Consider the following 21773-nt stretch of genomic DNA (forward strand, 5'->3'; position numbering starts at 1 on the left):
CTAACCCAAGCGCCTTCCCCGGGGCTGGGTTAACAACACCAAACATCCTTGACACACAGCTGTCAGCCGTAACAATTACTAATCACATTTATTTACCTAAAAATGCATTACATCTGAGGTGCCGTGTATAATTATCATTTACTAAACACACGGACAAACCGTGTGACGTGGAGGCTGTTAGCCGTGTTCATCCTCAAATACCACTTGAATTTCAAGTTTAATCCAAAACACAACATGGAAAAAAAAGAAACATAGAATTCGTACCTAAAGCAAAATCTTACTTTATCTTATATCAAACAATGCAGAAAATTATTAATCTGAAGGAAAGGATAAAAAAATGCATTACCATAAGCTAATAATTTTAAGTCCATTTTTCATGACCTCACCACACCCTTAGAAGCGATAAGATTACTGCACAATTCCTATATACTTGACCAGTGGAGTGAGTTGTTTCAACTGTTAATTATGTAGTCTGAAAAGAACTTGAGGGAGCACTAGCTGTAGGGGGGAGGACCTAGCAAGAGGAAGGAGGAGCCAGGAGCAGCAGATATGCCATAAACAGCGGCGGTGGTGAAATTATCAGCAGGTGGAGGGGCTCAGCAGCAGGAGGGTCAACCAGGAGAACCTAATACGTTGAGCAGAAGGGCCACTTGCGGGAGGGAGGGAAGGAGAGAGAGAGAGGGAGCAGCACCTTCCAACAGCAGTAAGAAGGTGCTGCAGCAGAAGGGGTGAGGGAGGGGAGTGCAGCAGCCGGTCGCATCCTCACTGGTACTTAACAACGTACCACGCCTTGCATGTGGGGGTTCATGGAGGTCTGATACGCACTGGGACATTGTATCAGTAATACAGTAAAATACAATAGGGGTCGAATATCTGAACTCATAGTCTTTCAAACTTACAAAATTGCATATACACAATCATGAGGACGCATCATCCGGCGCTCGCAGCCTGATACTGAAACGTGTGGGCAATCCGATCACGTTCATATAGCCAGACCCACTGTACGACTCACCCACGTACATATGGTCAGAACCCACGGCACGACCCACCCACGTACACACCACCAGATCCACCCACGCAACTACGGCCAGACCCACCCACTGTATGACCCACCAATGCATATATGACCAGACGCAACGTATGAAGCACCTCTGATGGTACACTATCACAACACAATGTACTACTGAGGCACACATGATGGTACACTATCACGACACAATGTACTACTGAAGCACACATGATGGTACACTATGACGACACAATGTACTACTGAGGCACACATGATGGTACACTATCACGACACAATGTACTACTGAAGCACCTGTGACGGTACACAATCATGACACAATGTTCAGTCACGCTCTAATGTCGGGCGCATCCATACCCTAGATACCCTACAAACGCCTGGAACATGTCGTCATTACGGCACTGAGCGCACCACCTTAAATTTACTTAATGGTTGTTAACTGTATGTTTTAAACAACTACATGAAAAACATGGAGTAATCTGAAATAATTTCGTCGCAAGTATTTGGCTAGCAACACAAGTGGGTATATTAAGTACAGAACTGCAGTATATAATCATGGCGTAGCGCTGTGACAACTATTAAGTCTACTCCTGTACGAAAAAAAAATAATGCCTTTTCACATGAGAAAAACGTTAACCAAAATGACACTAACTAGGGTTTTAACTTCCTGTATCAACCGATGATGAAGCAAAAAAGGTTATATATGTATACTGGGAATAAAGTGATTTATCGCGCTCTTAATATTTGTGTACCAAACAGCGAAGGAAATGTTAAAGGATGAATATGAAAGAAATGTCATATATATATATATATATATATATATATATATATATATATATATATATATATAGAGAGAGAGAGAGAGAGAGAGAGAGAGAGAGAGAGAGAGAGAGAGAGAGAGAATGAGTGAGGAAAGATTGACAAAGAGGATATATGTGTCAGAGGTGGAGGGAACGAGAAGTGGGAGACCAAATTGGAGGTGGAAGGATGGAGTGAAAAAGATTTTGAGCGATCGGGGCTTGAACATACATGAGGGTGAAAGGCGTGCAAGGAATAGAGTGAATGGAAACGATGTGGTATACCGGGGTCGACGTGCTGTCAGTAGATTAAACCAGGGCACGTGAGGCGCCTGGGGTAAACCATGGAAAGTTTTGTGGGGCCTGGATATGGAAAGGGGACTGTGGTTTCGGTGCATTACACATGACAGCTAGAGACTGAGTGTGAACGAATGTGGCCTTTGTTGTCTTTTCCTAGTGCTACCTCGCGCGCACGCGGGGGGGAGGGGGGGAGTCATTTCATGTGTGGCGAGGTTGCGATGGTAATGAATAAAGGCAGACAGTATGAATTATGTACATGTGTATATATGTATACATCTGTGTATGTATATGTATGTATACATTGAAATGTATAGGTATGTATATGTGCATGTGGGGGCGTTTATGTATATACATGTGTATGTGGGTGGGTTGGGCCATTCTTTCGTCTGTTTCCTTGCACTACCTCGCCAACGCGGGAGACGACAACCCAGACAGGACAGATGCACAGAGTAGGATATTGTGGGGCTGTTGTGTTGGCGTGGAGGCTGTTAGGTCTCGGAGCTGTAGGCTATGCGTTGTGGGAGCTGGACCTACTAATGTGCCCTGCGCGCTGCCCATACACCCACAATGACTTCCCTCACTTACGTCACTATGGGAAACAGTGGCGCAGCATCAGGTAGTCCTTTTGTCACCACAAGATAAACAATGATGGATCTGCTGGGATTTACCTGACTGCGTGAGTCAGGTGTAGAAACTGGGCTACAACATTGTATCGGAATTAAGAGGGAACAAAACTGGATAACGAACGTTGGACAGTCATAATAGTTTCTTCGTTTGCCTTACACCGTAACGAACATATTATAAGGTTTGATATTTATATTGGAAGTAAACGCTTGATTAACTGTAGTTATGACAGAAAAAGTAGTTCTAATACATGTGGAATGGTATATTTATTTACCAAGTATATACCAAATCCTGTTGCTTGACGAATAATTTTAACGTAACAAAACTTAATCAACGCCAATACCTCCAACAACAAGCGGTGCTAAACTCTATAAACAGATCTTATCTCAAAGCTTTATAATTATATCACATAAAACCTTGCTGATACCAGCAACGGAAATTCCTTAATCATGATAAAACTACATCCACGTCACCGATCGCGGAAACCACAATCAGTGGTGAGGGGTTGGTGAGGGTATGTGCCCGAGATAACTGTGACGGTACACCATCACGACACATGCACTACTGAGGCAAATGTGATGAATAGTCCCATAATGTACAATGCAATCACTGTGAGCATTACTATGAAAATCAGGTGGAGCAGACTGGAGCACCGCCAGACGTGGTCCACAAGTCAGTGTTCCACAGCCCTGAACAAGTTCGTCCTCAAACCCAGCCTGCCCGCCACACTGCTGCTCAGCACAACTGTAAGATTTCTTTTTGTCATCATATTCGGACAACGGCTAAAGGAAATAAATTCTGTACGAGTATGAAACTGAAAGAGCCAGCATATAATGGAGTTATATGGTATATTGCGTATACATGTGTATGTCATGAGTATACACTTTATATATATATATATATATATATATATATATATATATATAATTCTACTGACCATTTCATATGGCCTGCTTCAGCTCAGTGACAACTTATCGCCTCCCATCTACCACATCACTTAAATTCGCTATATCCCAAGCTATATCTCAAGTTTCAGCACATTCAGGTCCGGATAACTCAAGATATCTTTCACTTCATTTCTCCACCTTGTCCTCTGTTACTTTAATTTTGTTTCTATATCCAAACCACTTCAACATACCTTCTTCAACTCCCTGAAAAATACTCTTGTTACTTACACTGTCATTTCTAATTCGATCAACATTCTTCACAGCACAAACTGTCCACAAGCATTTCAATTCCCAAAATTCCATCCTCCTCCGTACTTTTTTTTTTATTCAACACCCACGGTTCTCATCCATACAACATCATCCGGACTTCTATACCATCAAATGTAACCATCGATGTCCTCACAGACAATAATATCTCTCTCAACACACTCCTCAATGCATCCTCTTCAGCCCAGATAATTCCATCCGCAGGAATGTCCACTCCCAGGTTCCTAAAACGCTTCTCTTACTCCAAGCTCCTTCCATTCAAATTCCAGTATCCCTTCTCTGCTCAACTTAATAACTCCACATTCATTCGCAGTAATGCTCACCTTCCTACTCTCACATACTCCCCCAGACTCAGACACCAGGATCTGCAGTTTCTCACTCAAGTCTGCCACCTGAGCGTACCATATCAAACAACAAACGATTCACCTCCCAAGCCCTTCAATCCCGAAAAGACTGGAAAGCTGCCCCTCTCTCCAAGACCCTCACATTTCCATCTCTCATTATCCATCCATGAACAGATTAAACAGCCATGGTGATACTACAAATCCTCGCCGCAGACAAATCTTCACCTGGAACCACTTACCTTCCTCTTTTCTTACTCACACACACCTTACTTTCACCACAGAAACTTCTCACTGCTTCTACTACCTCCCCCCCTCCCCCCACACCATATATTTGTAATACCTACAGAGCAACTCTATCAACCCTATCATGCGCCTTCTCTAGAGCCACATATATTATCCTTCTCTATTTTTCACACAGGTTCTTCTAAGGAAATTCCTGTTCCTCACTTCCTCTACCACCCCTGAAGCCAAAATTGTTCCTCTTCATTCTGATGGTATGTACATATCACCATCTTCTCAAGCACCACTCTCCCGTACAACTTACCAGGTATACTCAAGAAACTTATACTTCCATAATTCGGTATTTCAATTTTGTCCCTTTCCATACGCACACACACACACACACACACACACCTCTGTGAAGCAGAGGGGTAGCGATGTTGTTTCCTGTGGGGCGTGGTAGCGCCAAGAATGGATGAAGGCAAGCATGAATATGTACTTGTGTACATATGTATCTGTCTGTGCAAGTGTATGCTTATGTATGTATATGTGCATATGTTGATATATATATATATATATATATATATATATATATATATATATATATATATATATATATATATATATATGTGTGTGCGTGTATGGGCGTATATATATATATATATATATATATATATATATATATATATACACACACACACATATATATATATATATATATATATATATATATATATATATATATATATATATATATTATATATATATATGTTTGCGATTACTGCCCAAGTTGTGATATAAGGAGTTTTATAGGCTAACCTAACCAAAGTTACAAAAATGTTGAGGTAATGGGCGAATCTTCAGGTGATATCCAGTATGTCGGGTTTCTATCAATATTAATAATGCAGTTCTATGATCATATCCCACATAAGCTCTGTGTATGTGTTAGACCGCGACAGATATCAAATACCTCATGATTGTTATCATGGTATCTATATATACGTAGGGAATGAGCCAACTGCAAATATAATGAAGACATGGGTAGGACGGGGTGACACTACAGCCAAGGACTTGGTTGACGAGAGAAAACTCATGTAACAAGGTTGCGAAACACAAAATGAACAACTTCACTAACACCTGACCTCACTTACTAGTCAAACGTTCTAAGCCAATAAATCAGTTCCTATAATTAATATTTATTCACTTCAATGAAATGTTTCAATGTTTTCAGTCACTATCACTCCCGGTAATCATATCATATCTGGTGATTTTATTGTTCTATGTAAGGCAGTTTAAATGTAATGATAAATTGGAGGAAGTTGCGGGGAGGTGGTGACCTCTGGTGGCCGCGCCGTGAATCATTGGCCAGGGCGGGGCTTTGGGGTCCTGGGAGGGGAGGGTGGCTGGTGTTGCTAGACCTCAGTTCCCAGTCCTAGATATCCGTTCTTTTGGGGGAACTGCGTGACATTCCTCGGAAGGCAGACGGACCAACAAAGAATCAAGGCTACACAGATGAACAAAAACTAAAGGAAGAGTGCGCTGGTAGCCATCCCTACACTAACAAGTGAGCACGAGTAGTCGGACCATCTTGCCGACGGGGCCGCCAACACAGTCACTCTCGCTATCTTAATGTTTATCTCAACTGTCCCAGGCACGATTATGGTCGACTTTTCTCATCCTGAAGTGGCCGGTGATAAAACTCAATTACGAGAGAGACAGATAAAATGCATTTCGAAAAAGGTTTGGCTAAAGGCAATGAAATGTGAGAAATATGAATCATGCGAGGTCTCCCTTACAGAGCCAGCGAACATCGGGCGAGCCAGCACCATGATAGTGAAGCGACCGCCAGGCGACAAATTCGTGCAATTTTTTCCTTTTCCTTTACCTTCAAGCATCCTCCATGAATACCATGCAGTATTCTGTAACACAGGCCAGTACAAAATTTTCTACATTAAGCGGTAAATGAAGCCACGAGTTTATTGTAATTAATAGCGTTTGTAACGAGGTATAATTAAAGTAGACATTTTGATTCAACGAGTAACTCCTTGCCAGAGTTTCCTGGATGTAATACCGCTGCATCCATCTCGTACCGTTATAATGTAGAGTGATAGCACCTTAACCGAGTTCTCATTATGGGATCCACAACTACTCACGCCAAATCACCGCACAGACTAACACTGTGACGCTTCCAATGCCACCAAACATGGCGTTGCACACGTCTTCCACCAACACATACGGCTTTACCATCAGCACATACGACGTCATACGTGACTGAACACCTGCTGACACATGGCACGTCTACCCTTCCACCTACAGCCACTACATGGCACATGGGGTTATATAAGACGTGAACAACTTACACCAGCAGAGTACACACGGCCACGACTACTATATATATATATATATATATATATATATATATATATATATATATATATATATATATATATATATATATAAATTGGCTACAACCTTTGCACTAGACAACAATTCTGTGCATACGGCCACACACAACCATCTGCATAAATGGCAACACATATGGCCACTACCAGCATACATGACTGCGAAGGCAACACTCCGCAAAAACTGAATCATCCAGCCACCACCTGTGTGTGTGTGGCATCGATGGTTAATGCCATGACCTACACACCTGACTGTCATCACCTTTAATAACTTGTGTACATCTTGCTAAATTCACCATCGACAAACATAAGCGATGTGACAAACTCAACGCCCATCTACACCAGTGGCTGGCTGGTGTCACTGCCTTGAACATCACTTACCCTGCCCATCATTCGCACACCTGGCTGATATCACTAGCCTGAACGCCACCAGTAAAGATCTTACTCCAACAGTACGTTAGGGCCGGACTTAACTGTAAGGTCTCGGATACAAACTCTCAACTAGAAGTGCATCATGGACGACTGGTATTGGTGTGCAGGCGGAGTTACGACACACAAAAAAAGTGGAAATCTGTTTGTACTCAAACCTGTGTATTATTCTTAAGTTACCAACTCATTTATAATGTCTAAAGTATCTTTCCAAGATCTACGCTATTACAATCGCTGTTATCTACAGATTTGTTTCGCTAGGAGTGTGTAAAAGAAATGGCAGGTTAGGTTAAGATGCAAGTGCTGTGGTTATACCACGTAGCACCTTACTGAGAATACCAACTTTAAGGACCAGTGAAAGTTTCCTCAGAGTTCACTAACCCTACATTATGACTAAACTAATGATGGCCCTGAGTGTAGTAATCAACATCTTAGTTTGTTCATTAAATTACTTCTGAATCAAAGCCACTGAACAACGCACAACGCGAATCATACTACGCTATGAATTAATGAACTTACTGTAGCACATATCCAAGATAACCTGAAACAAAGCTAATAAAATAACATGAAACAAACTACGATTGGTAAACTTACTTTAGTATATATCCAAGATAACTTGAAACAAACTACGCTTGATAAACTTACTTTAGTATATATCCAAGATAACATGAAAACCTACGATTGATAAATTTAGCATATATCCAAGATAACATGAAACAACCTACGACTGGTAAGAGATGGTAACAATATTGTACAAAGGTGGTTACCTGTTACTAGACACCACAATGTCAGTGTTGTATCAGATCTGATCAACCCTGCACACATCCTGATGGACACCACTGAACCGTTAGCTTGAAACACATACCTCACAGACCGAAACAAGTGATACAATTCCGACAAAAGTTGAAATCTATTCCAGATTACAATATTCAAGATTTATAATGGTTTAACATATATACGCTGCGCTCATGAACGAACTATGGAAACGCCCGTACGAAACTGAACTCTGGCAAACCATGGCAACTTCCCTGCTCAATGACTTGGCGGGAAGCCTCGTCTTGTGGCCAGACTGCCGACAATAACCATGGCCGCTCTCATTCGATACTTTCCTTACGTTAAATTCCTTTACTCACTTAACATCAAACTGTGCGACATTAAAATATTTCAACAGACAGAAGAGTACAATACCTAAATAAACAGCAAGGTTATGGTGATAATGCAAAAGTAGCTGTTCTTGACGGGGCCTTCAAACTAGCGGAGGAGAGTTCCGTACCGCCAACCTCCCCTTCCTACACCCACTTTCCTCCTTGCCTATTGTGGTGGTGATAAGATTTTACCATCACTATATAACCTGCACTCTCCCTCTACAATGAAAAAAAGATGAAATTTTAGTTTGATTTATAAGGCACACGCCGTGTGTGTGTGTGTGTGTGTGTGTGTGTGTGTGCTATCACGTCGAAATATTGATGTGTTTGGAGGGTGGTCGCCGTGCCGTCCTACTCCACACAACGAAGAAAAAAAAATCATGCCTGTAAACGAATAATTTCACCGACAAAACTGGATTGTCTTAAGAGACAAATTTCTGTTCAATGTGCACTATGACGTGAGCTGCGACTGTGGTGACGAGGCACCAATTGCTAGGGACTTAACCCAGCAAATGTGATGTATCAGCCACCCGCTGATATCACCAAAGGCATCATTTACTGTGACATTTTATGCCAATACTTACACTAACAAATAACTAAGAAGTATTTGACACAAAAATCCCTCCCCGATATATATATATATATATATATATATATATATATATATATATATATATATATATATATATATATATACACTCTCTGGATCGCCTTTTCCCGTGTTAGCAAGGCAACGCCAGACACAGACGAAGAAAGGCTGGCTGCATCCTCTCACAACCCTTCTCTAATGGCAACATGGTTTGAGGTGACGACACTAACCATACTGGACTGTCTGTTCGTGTCTGAGAACTTGCCCCACCACAGTACACAACAGTGAGGTGAGGACACAACAAGGGTGGGTTCGTCAGGCAGCAGCCGACCGTCCTTGGTCACCACTTGCGGAACGCCTGCCACTTTACCATACGACTTTATTTATTCCTGCGTTAGAGTTGTTTTGAAAGAATGGAATCGAAACAGTAAATGCATATAAGGGGTGATTAACAAGAAGAACAAGGCATAAATACAAGCCAAAGAAAATGGAAATAGGTCTATATAAAATGATGTGCATTTACACATTTCTATAATCTCTGATGACGTTAGTTACGTAAATAGCATTACGTAAATAGCAAAAACAGAAAATTTATGACAAAAATGTCCCAGCTGGTTCATCTTTCCACGAATGTTGAGGGAGTTGTGTCGTTGCAGGTCTGAGGTACGCCTGAACACGACGGTACGAATGGCATAGCCTTTGACTTGACCCTTAAGGCTCGAGAGGTCAAAGATCCTAAGGACGTACCACCGTGTTCAAGGATCGTAACGTTATGTTCAAGGCGTTACAAACATCTCCAGGGCATTGGGAGGCATCAAGTACCAGGCACACGGCCATAAATCAATGAGAATGATACGTGACCAGAAGGTGGGGTCTGGCGGTGTGGCCAATGACGTCAATTGTTCGCTGATGTGGGCATCATACTGAAGACATCAGGGACATCGGACGTACACATACATACACTGTACTAATAGGTATGGAGACATACATAAACATACAAAAAGGGGATGTAGGCACTGAAGGTTCACACACCTGACACGCACACACCACAGTACACACACAAACAAATACACAACAATGACGCACCGACCAATGTGTACACAAACGCAATTTTTTTTCTTACATACGCAACGACCGACACGGGGGCTCACGCACAAGAGCATGAACATGCACCAACCCACTCCTCCCTACACACACGTACTCATACATCCACCCATCAACGAGTGTAAAACACCCTCGCCATGCAGTACAAATAGGTAATTACAATTAGATAATTACAGACAGGCATAGGCGCGCAAGCGCTCGAGCTAACAAACACCTATGCGTGTACCAAACATGGAACTGGGGAAAAACAGGATCAAACTTTGACTTTCACAGGAGAGGTACAGCTGCACGGGTTGTGGTGAGGCGCGAGGCTTTGCGTGATGCCTAACCTGTACCGGGAGAACAACACGAGAGAGGTTATGAGGAAGGCTAACCCTACCATGTTAGTCGACAACACCCGTTCCTCCTCACGATGATATTCATGACGCATGTCTGAGCCCAGGTCGGTCAGCTTCATCGTGACCACTGGTGATATAACAGTGGTCATCACAGTTCCCGTTCCCTCAGGGTGACCAGTTCCAGGGGGAGTGATCTGCTCCCCCCAGAACGCGTCCCTAATAACTCTAGCATCAACCCTGTTGCCTGACCCTTGAGCAGCAGTAGTGTACACTGCTGATGAACTGGAACAAACATGGACCTTGCAAGATGGTGGTGCAAAAGAGGAGGGTAAAACAAGAGTCGGGAAGAAAATGAGGAACCATATTTATAAGCAACAGAGGAACGGAGAGGTGGATCACACGGTAGTAATGATGATAGAAAGTGAAATGTCTTTAGGGCAGAACCATGAAAGAAAAATATGGCAGCCCTACAGAAAGAAAAAAATTCCCCAGTGTGCACAATCGTTATGACACACCTGAAAGTGTTTGGTCGACATGTAATATAAAATCCATGGTTCAAAGACGTAAATACATACCTGCCACACGTAACAAGGAAGATGTCAGGTACATCATGATCGACGAGGGAAGATATGCCACGATGTCAGTCACATGAATTACAGCCTTAACACCACCAGTGTCCGTCACAGTCCACAAATTATCGCGATGTGGCCACCGCTTGCCGTTTTCCTTAGAGTGCTGCCTCCTGGCGGACAACTTTTGCACTAATGATACTCTACTGACTAAGTGAGAAGAAACGTTTCACACAGTTTCACTAAATTCTTTCCAAACTATAGGAAACTTAATATTTCCACCTGTTTTCCAAAGAAATTTACATAACCCGTACATACGAACTTATTACGTTGGTGACTCGCAGTAACCACACAAGTACCTGTCAGAGAACCAACTACCATGATGACACAACAGGTTCTTGTCCCTAATCATACCAACTACATCTACGTCCACCTATAAACAACCACATAAATAACCCTTTTTGTCAGACATGAAATCACAAGCTACACAAGCACCCTCAACTGACCGTAATGGTCAGGTATATACTGGTCACCATCAGAAGAGGAGGGAGGTAACAACAAGCGACCTGACCTGACCAGGACGAGGCTCTGTCTCTCCGGGGTTCGAGGGTGGGGAGGGGGAAGTAAGACCCTACCCCCCCTAAACACACACCACCTAGCCACCACCACAATAAACAGTGACACAAACAACTACCCTCATCATCGTTATGAGCACGAACACCATCACTACCACCATCACCAACACCATCACCAACACCACCATCACCACTACCACCATCACTATCAGCATCGTAAACATTAACATCATCACCACCACCTCTTCCCTCGCCACCACCACCACCCACCACCAGCCTCCTCCTGATAACCATATTGATCCACACACCACTCGCGATTGACACGACATTTTTTGACGAAGAAGGAAATTTTAGCTCAATCTCCCTCCCTCTGGCGTGGCAGCAGTCATTAAGGGAGCTGGAAAGGCCATAATTAAGCGGCTAAATCATACGTTACGCAACCCAGAGCCAGATGCTCCATATGAATTGGACCGGAGAATTGTTAGCGCGAAAGAGCGGGACGAGAGGCGCCGAAACGCGATTTTAAAGCTCGATTAAATCAGGGTTTTCAGAGTCCAAGAAGTTGGTTGGATCTCTTTTTAAAACACGAGGCTGACGACCTGAGCGAACCAATGTGAAAAACGCAATATTTTCGGATATTTTGGCGATGATTTCTTGGTGCAGCCCGCACAAAAACCGGCCGGTGTGGAGCAGGACGACTGTTTCATAATTGTAAATACAGAATTAGATGATGCTAAATGCTTAAATGCCTGCCTAGTTTTTTACACTAATTAGTTTAATTAAGCTGATTTTTCATATTTTACAAAATTCGTACAGTACGCATAGTATATTTTCTACAGATTAAACTATATATATATATATATATATATATATATATATATATATATATATATATATATATATATATATATATATATCATCGGACTCTGTATGCTTGTAGTTACGCCGCGAGCAGAGTCACCGAGGTCGTCGTGGGAGTATAATCTTGTCGAAAAAAAAACTCTCCAAAGAAGTCCATCCTTCCCAAGCTACTGATCGTAGCGCGAACTTGATGCTGTAGATGTCCCTGGAGAAGGCGACCTTAGGGTAATAGAATATCATATATATATATATATATATATATATATATATATATATATATATATATATATATATATATATATATATATATATATATATATTCTTTTTTTTTTTTGCTTTGTCGCTGTCTCCCGCGTTTGCGAGGTAGCGCAAGGAAACAGACGAAAGAAATGGCCCAACCCACCCCCATACACATGTATATAAATACGTCCACACACGCAAATATACATACCTACACAGCTTTCCATGGTTTACCCCAGACGCTTCACATGCCTTGATTCAATCCACTGACAGCACGTCAACCCCGGTATACCACATCGCTCCAATTCACTCTATTCCTTGCCCTCATTTCACCCTCCTGCATGTTCAGGCCCCGATCACACAAAATCTTTTTCACTCCATCTTTCCACCTCCAATTTGGTCTCCCTCTTCTCCTCGTTCCCTCCACCTAGGACACATATATCCTCTTGGTCAATCTTTCCTCACTCATTCTCTCCATGTGACCAAACCATTTCAAAACACCCTCTTCTGCTCTCTCAACCACGCTCTTTTTATTTCCACACATCTCTCTTACCCTTACGTTACTTACTCGATCAAACCACCTCACACCACACATTGTTCTCAAACATCTCATTTCCAGCACATCCATCCTCCTGCGCACAACTCTATCCATAGTCCACGCCTCGCAACCATACAACATTGTTGGAACCACTATTCCTTCAAACATACCTATTTTTGCTTTTCGAGATAATGTTCTCGACTTCCACACATTCTTCAAGGCTCCCAGAATTTTCGCCCCCTCCCCCACCCTATGATCCACTTCCGCTTCCATGGTTCCATCCGCTGCCAGATCCACTCCCAGATATATAAAACACTTCACTTCCTCCAGTTTTTCTCCATTCAAACTCACCTCCCAATTGACTTGACCCTCAACCCTACTGTACCTAATAACCTTGCTCTTATTCACATTTACTCTTAACTTTCTTCTTTCACACACTTTACCAAACTCAGTCACCAGCTTCTGCAGTTTCTCACATGAATCAGCCACCAGCGCTGTATCATCAGCGAACAACAACTGACTCACTTCCCAAGCTCTCTCATCCCCAACAGACTTCATCCTTGCCCCTCTTTCCAAAACTCTTGCATTCACCTCCCTAACAACCCCATCCATAAACAAATTAAACAACCATGGAGACATCACACACCCCTGCCGCAAACCTACATTCACTGAGAACCAATCACTTTCCTCTCTTCCTACACGTACACATGCCTTACATCCTCGATAAAAACTTTTCACTGCTTCTAACAACTTGCCTCCCACACCATATATTCTTAATACCTTCCACAGAGCATCTCTATCAACTCTATCATATGCCTTCTCCAGATCCATAAATGCTACATACAAATCCATTTGCTTTTCTAAGTATTTCTCACATACATTCTTCAAAACAAACACCTGATCCACACATCCTCTACCACTTCTGAAACCACACTGCTCTTCCCCAATCTGATGCTCTGTACATGCCTTCACCCTCTCAATCAATACCCTCCCATACAATTTGCCAGGAATACTCAACAAACTTATACCTCTGTAATTTGAGCACTCACTCTTATCCCCTTTGCCTTTGTACAATGGCACTATGCACGCATTTCGCCAATCCTCAGGCACCTCACCATGAGTCATACATACATTAAATAACCTTACCAACCAGTCAACAATACAGTCACCCCCTTTTTTAATAGATTCCACTGCAATACCATCCAAACCTGCTGCCTTGCCGGCTTTCATCTTCCGCAAAGCTTTTACTACCTCTTCTCTGTTTACCAAATCATTTTCCCTAACCCTCGCACTTTGCACACCAACTCGACCAAAACACCCTATATCTGCCACTCTATCATCAAACACATTCAACAAACCTTCAAAATACTCACTCCATCTCCTTCTCACATCACCACTACTTGTTATCACCTCCCCATTTGCGCCCTTCACTGAAGTTCCCATTTGCTCCCTTGTCTTACGCACTTTATTTACCTCCTTCCAGAACATCTTTTTATTCTCCCTAAAATTTAATGATATATATATATATATATATATATATATATATATATATATATATATATATATATATATATATATATACGCACACACTTGATCGCCATTTCCCGCGTTAACGAGGAAGCGCCAGGCACAGACAAAGAAAGGCCACATCCGCTCACATCCATTCTCTACCTCATGTGTAATACACCGAAACCACAGCTCCCTATCAACAATCAGATCCTATAGACCTTTCCATGGTTCAGTCTACTGGCAGTACGTCGGCCTCAGTATACCACATTGTTCCATTTCATTCTAGCCCGTGCACGCATCTCACTCTCATGCATGTTCGGGCCCCAATCGATCAAATGTCTGTGGTTTCGGTGCATTACATATGACAGCTAGATGTGATAGAAGTCTATTATTTATGTACACTCAGGTCACAATATAAATCAATTTCAACAAATTCTGTAGGATGTTAGCTTGGCACCCTGATCATATCAATGGGTGGTTCACAACTTTTCACGTTCTAAGTGAGAGTGGGGAGAGGTGGGGTGGGGGGGGGGGGGGGGGGGTGGGTTAAGATATGCCCGTGTGTACGCTGAGTGACACTCGGGTTGATAATACCGTAGAGTATATTATCAACGAACGCAGAGTTTAAAACATGCTAGGAGGTGATCTGGGGAGGGCCAAGGGAAGACCTAGGGAGGAGGATCTGGCGAGGACCTGGGAAAGACCACCTGAGAAGGGCATGGGAAAGATTTCGGATAAACCTGCCATGACGTCTTTGGTACTGAGGTTGGAAACAGGCCCTACACTTTGTTATCTAATTATCTATCTATCTATCTATCTATCTATCTATATATATATATATATATATATATATATATATATATATATATATATATATATATATATATATATACTTTTTTTCTTACCAGTTTGTCATTTCCTGTCTAAGCGGTGCAGCGCCAGGAACAGACGAAGTAAAGCCCCTGCAGATGTTTCCACGGTTTCCCCGAGAGGTTCAATTCCCTGGCTCGGTCCACTCAAAGAAGGTCACCTCCTTTATAATATATAGCTCTAATTCACTCTATCCCGTGCACGTCTCTCACCCTCCTGCATGTTCAGGACCCGATTACTGAAAAACTTTCTCACCGTTTGTTCGTTATGTAAGTGTTCCTTGGTCGCTGGGCCAATCTCAAGCGAATTTTGCGGGATAATAGTTTGGAGTATGGGGCATTTCAAGGGGAGGGGGCGGGGGGCTTACAACCGGCTTCACTCCTCTGCAAGTGGGGGTCGAGTAACATATGACCGTACGTACTTTGGATGAAACCTGAGACCTGATCCTAACCTTCGTTTCTGAACCAACGTGCAGACGTTAACTGAACAGTTCTTCGAAAGGTGCAGATACAACCATAGGACATCATTATGAAATCATGCAAGAAACGCGTTAGAAAAGGTGGGAGGAAGTACTTTTATACCACAGGAGTAGCGGATGAATGAGGGGAAAACTGAGCAATGTTACTGAGTGCGGACAGGATTGAAAGGTTTACAAAGTTGTATGAGAGCAGAGTCCAGAACTCCCTACCAGCACCGTAGAAAATTGTAACTGCACACACACATCCGGATCTCCGAAGTGCAGTGGCCCGCATAGTGACCCACCAATTCTACCAGACCCGGGTTCAAATGCTGGGCAGGACAGCCAGTTGACAGCCAACGCAGTTCGATTCTCCCCTATGCTGGTGGATGTCTTTAGCAGACGTGTGTGTGTATGTACATAAATTATCGTTTATACATACGAGGTTAAGATACGGGGGCAACAGGAGTGTAAAACTCCTTCCATGTAAATACAAAAACAGTAATCACATATAGCAATCACATTCCTATAATTGTATGATCTGTGAGGCAGAGTGAACTTCGTCTACCAAATGTCCATGATAATGGAATGAAATATAACCTTCATATCAATAAATTCAGACGCTTCCTATTAGTTAATTATATATATATATTGAAGGCTTTAGTCACGGTCGCGCCACAACTAAAATATAGATAGAATTATAAAAGGGCAAAAGAAAAGATAAGGGAAAGTATTTACGAATTTTGGAAAAAGTAAAAAACCTGTCTTTTAAAATGTGCCAGGCCATAGTTATTGGGAAAAACACGAGAAGACGGAGAGTTACAAAGATTCAAGTTGTACGGAAAGAAATAGTTATCAAAACGGCCCACCCTTGAGTTGCCGGTCACACAGTAATCATGTGACGCAGCAACCTGCCCAGTATTGTGTTGTACAGCTAGTGGTGGAGGCACACAAGCACCCAGCTCTCGGGGGTAAAATCAAAGTAATACCTATAGAAGAGGGAAAGTGAGCCAACATTCCGGAGAAGAGCAAAATGTACAAGTTTGGAAGTAAGCCTGGGACAGTTAATAAGTAGGACCGCATTCGACTTACCTCTGTCAAGTAAGGATGCAGAGCTAGAACCACCCCAGATGTGAGAGCAGTACTCCATACAAGGAAAGATCAATCTTTTATATAAACAGAGCAACTGTTCAGAATAAAAGAAGTTTCGACATCTAAATACGACCCACAGTTTCTCCAGAGGCAGACCTAGCTACTCCCGTAATGTGGTGTTTCCAAGAAAGTGTGGATGTTACAATAATACAAAGTATGTTCGCCGAGTCAAGGGGTGGAATTACAGAACCGTCAAAGGATAAACTAAAGTTGTGTGGAGTTTGAGAGAGAGAGAGAGAGAGAGAGAGAGAGAGAGAGAGAGAGAGAGAGAGAGAGAGAGAGAGAGAGAGAGAGAGAGAGAGAGAATGGGTAGAAACTGGGTCTTGGAAACGAGAAACTTAACTAGATTTCAACTACCCCGCAGATATATCCTGTCCGAGTCTGTCGAGATGCAGATGGAGAGAGAGAAGGAGCAGAATTGAAGGATGTGGATGAATGCGGTGTTGAGTTGTCAGTGTGCGAGTCCATTTGATTATTCGTCAAGGAGAGAAAATTATTGGAAAAAAGGAGAAAAAGTACAGGGGGCAAGACAAAACCTTGAAGGACACTGCTGTTGTTGGAGAAGGGGGGGGGGGGGGGAAGGATGATCTATCAACAACCATAGAGATAGATCGGCCAGAGAAGAAGCTAGATATGAAGGAGCAAAGTGAGGGGAGCTTTGAGATTAGGCCCCGATGCCACACCATGCCAAAAGTGTTAGATATGTCATGGCAACTATATACGACTCCCAAAATGTTTCAGGGAAGATGACCAGGCATTAGTGAGAAAGAAAAGAATATCACGAGTACTGGATCTCGCCTTATGGAAGCCATACGAGTGACCAGAGAAAAGACTGAGAGTTTCGAGGTGTCTAAGGTTATGGGAGTTGAAAAGGGATTCAAAAACTATGGAAATGGTAATGTCAAAACAACAGGACGACAGCTAGAGGGGTAAGAACGGTCTTCCTTCCTGGGGATGGGATGTATCAGTGCATGCTTCCAAGAAGTTTATTACCATTTACAGTGTATATATGACAAGGAGAGAGAGAGAGAGAGAGAGAGAGAGAGAGAGAGAGAGAGAGAGAGAGAGAGAGAGAGAGAGAGAGAGAGAGAGGATGGGGGGGGGGGGGTTCAGAGCCCACGAGCAGAACGTCACAACACCAACGTGACTGACACCGTCTCGCTATGTTCCTGAGGGCGGAGCCTCAAGGGGGCTCCAGCAGGCGACCCCACACGGAGGCCCCGGGGCAAAGTCCTCAAGAATGTGCTTCTCCAGAATACAATCTCAGCTCCTTGGTTTCCATACGAGTACATCCAATTTATGTGATTACATTTTTCGATTCAGTGGTTAACAATATAGTTTAATTGTGGCTTACTTTCTTTTAGCAGGATGAAATGGCCTCACATTACACACACACACATATTATTATACTTATACATATATTATTATACTTAGTCGCTGTCTCCCATGTTAACGAGGTAGTGCAAGGAAACAGACGAAAGAATGGCCCAACCCACCCACATAGTCATGTATATACATAAAACGCCCACACACGCAAATATACATACCTATACATTTCGACGTATACATACATATACAAACACAGACGTATACATATATATATATACATGTACATATTCATACTTGCTGCCTTCATCCATTCAAGTCGCCACCCCGCCACACATGAAAAACAGCCTCCCCCCCCCGTGCGCGCGAGGTAGCGCTAGGAAAAGACAACAAAGGCTACATTCGTTCACACTCAGTCTCTAGCTGTCATGTGTAATGCACCAAAACCACAGCTCCTTTTCCACATCCAGGCCCCACAAAACTTTCCATGGTTTACCACAGACGCTTCACATGCCCTGGTCCAATCCACTGACAGCACGTCGACCCCGGTATACCACATCGTTCCAATTCACTATTCCATGCACGCCTTTTACTCTCCTGCATGTTCAAGCCCTGATCGCTCTAAATCTTTTTCACTCGATCCTTCCACCCCCAATTTGGTCTCCCACTTCTCGTTCCCTCCACCTCTGACACATATATCCTCTTAGTCAATCTTTCCTCACTCATTCAATGCCTCATCAATAATGGTGAGATTTTATCAAAATGGTTTGCAAAAGCTGCTGACCTTGACCTGGACAGGGTTCGTTTTCCTCCCAGGTCAGCACATACACCCCCCAACATAACCTCCCCGACACCAAGGTCGAACTGCGGATTCTGTCTTACTTTGCTACTTTCCCCACCTGCCCACCCACACCTACGACGTTACACGATGCGAGACTTTCATTGATAAGCTAAGTTCACTGTGTGTGGATGGGTCAGTCGGTGAAGTGTTGTACGTGGAAGGACGCGCAGAGAGGGAGCACAGATCGATTATCACTACTCTAACTTAACACAGCCCACGACCACCTCAAAATGAGGTTTAGAGCGGAGCTGGGGTAAATCAATGGAACTATACCTGAATAGTTTATTTCTATAATATAATATAATATAATATAAATATATATATATATATATATATATATATATATATATATATATATATATATATATATATATATTATATATATATATATATATATATATATATATATATATATATATATATATATATACATATGTGTGTGTATTTGTGTGTATGTGTGTGTGTGTGTGTGTGTGTTTGTGAATAATGACCCTTGTTTATGTTCATTTTGCTGCCAACGGAAGGAATTTCTATGGTGCTCTCCCGACCTGCGCCGCGACCCGTGTCGTGTTCCAAAGGTCAGTAAGTAGCCACCAACACAACATTTGTGACCTACCTGATTTTTCCATCCACTGGGGATAGGTTCAAGACCTCGGTGACATCATTCTCTCTCTCTCTCTCTCTCTCTCTCTCTCTCTCTCTCTCTCTCTCTCTCTCTCTCTCTCTCTCTCTCTCTCTCTCTCTTCATACATAGAGGTTTACACGGCTGCAGCCCTTCCTCCCAAGCAGAGGGCGAGGCTGTCTCTGGCAGTTTAAGAACCCCAGCTATACATAGGTGGCCAGACACCCTCCTTCCACACTTGCTCCTCTCCTTCTCACGATCTCCTGACTCTTTCCTAGTCGTGACCACCTGTAAGACTCACGCACACATGCCATCTACAAAGGCCGCCTGATCTTCAGTGAGTACCACAAACGATGAATGACCCGATCTCCTTCCGATCAACTTAACCTTACACACCTACACTTGACTGCCATCTTCAACTGACCTGAGCCCGGCAACTGTCCTTTCTAATCACAATCCAAGCCTGCCAATCACTACCCCCTTCCATCCACTTCACCCTCTCCTCAGCAACATCCACACCTGCCAATCTCCCCCCCCCCCCCAACTACCCCCTACCAATCACGTCCACTACTCCCTCCCTGGTCCCAGGTAAGCCACAACCAGCCACTCGCCCTCAAGTCAATTTCCCCTTCGTGTCACCCATACGTCCGCCATCCCCTTTCCTTTTCCAGCCTCCCTCTCCGACATCCTTCATCCCCTACCCCGAGGCAGTCTACCCTGTCCATCGTCCCGAGAGACGCCTCCCCACACCTCCCTTCATCCAGCTTCCCCTTCTCCTAATTCACCGAAAATTCCACTTACCCAGCCAGCCTCCGCACGCCTACTGCCTGTTCCCCTTACCTAGCTTCCCTTCACCCACCTCCACAACCACCTCTCCTTAACCAGCAGCCCTTCCCCAGCGTCCACCAGCCCAGCCGCCCTCCCCTACGTCCGTCACGTCCTCCAGCACCCCAGCTAGCAGCAAAAGGATCCCAAGGGGCAGGAATGGGGGAGGGAGGGGGGTAAGGGGTCACAAGTCAGCTCCGCCATATCAAAGCAAGATCCTGAGTCTCTTTGATGTTAAATTAGATGTCATAAAGACGCCGGTCACTGCCCAGCTCTGCCCAGTGGCGTCTGCTGACGTCCACTCGTCTCTAACGTGTGTGCCGGCCTCTAGTGCTATCTGCTGGACACCAGTGGTACCTGGAGTCATCTTCCTCTGTCCGTCTAGCGGTGTCTCCAGTCGTCTCTGATGGTGTCCTGCTGCATTCAACGGTGTCCTCTTCTCAATGGTCACAATGTCCTAGGCCCCCTGACTATGTTCTAGGCTTCCTCACTACGTCCCAGGCTTCTTCACCATGTTCCAGACTTCATCACCAAGTCCCAGCCTTCCTCATCTTGTTTCAGACTTCCTCACCTTGTCTCAGGCTTCCTCACCGTGTCCTAGACTTCCCCACCATGGATCATACATCTTCCTTATGTTACAGAGTTCCTTACCATGTCCCAGACTTCCTCGTCATGTCCCGTACTTTTTAACCATGTCCCAGACCTCCTCGTCATGTCCCATAATTCACTAACACGTCCTAGATTTCCTCGTAACGTATCAAGTTGACACAAAGATTTGGGAGACTATGGTGATCTCAGGTGGTGATCATGGGAGCCAAGCTAGTGTTGTCCAGGAGGAAATTCCCACACCTGATTT

General features: G+C 43.4%; 1 protein-coding gene across 8 annotated transcripts in view; it reads right to left on the reverse strand.

Annotated features, from left to right (window-relative positions):
- The window catches only part of LOC139751382 (protein-L-histidine N-pros-methyltransferase-like), a 744750-nt gene that overhangs the window by 85711 nt on the left and 637266 nt on the right, over positions 1–21773 (reverse strand). The window contains exon 1 of one of the 8 annotated variants that reach the window (XM_071666756.1): positions 11108–11266. The exons of 6 other annotated variants lie outside the window; for them this stretch is intronic. The gene's annotated coding sequence lies outside the window, so the exon portion shown is untranslated. Of the gene's footprint in view, positions 1–8123; positions 8291–11107; positions 11267–21773 lie in introns of those variants that run through there. One more of the 8 variants, XM_071666757.1, reaches the window with a different exon arrangement.

This window comes from Panulirus ornatus, chromosome 11 (assembly GCF_036320965.1).
Source record: "Panulirus ornatus isolate Po-2019 chromosome 11, ASM3632096v1, whole genome shotgun sequence".
In the NCBI taxonomy this organism is placed as follows: Eukaryota; Metazoa; Arthropoda; class Malacostraca; order Decapoda; family Palinuridae; genus Panulirus; species Panulirus ornatus.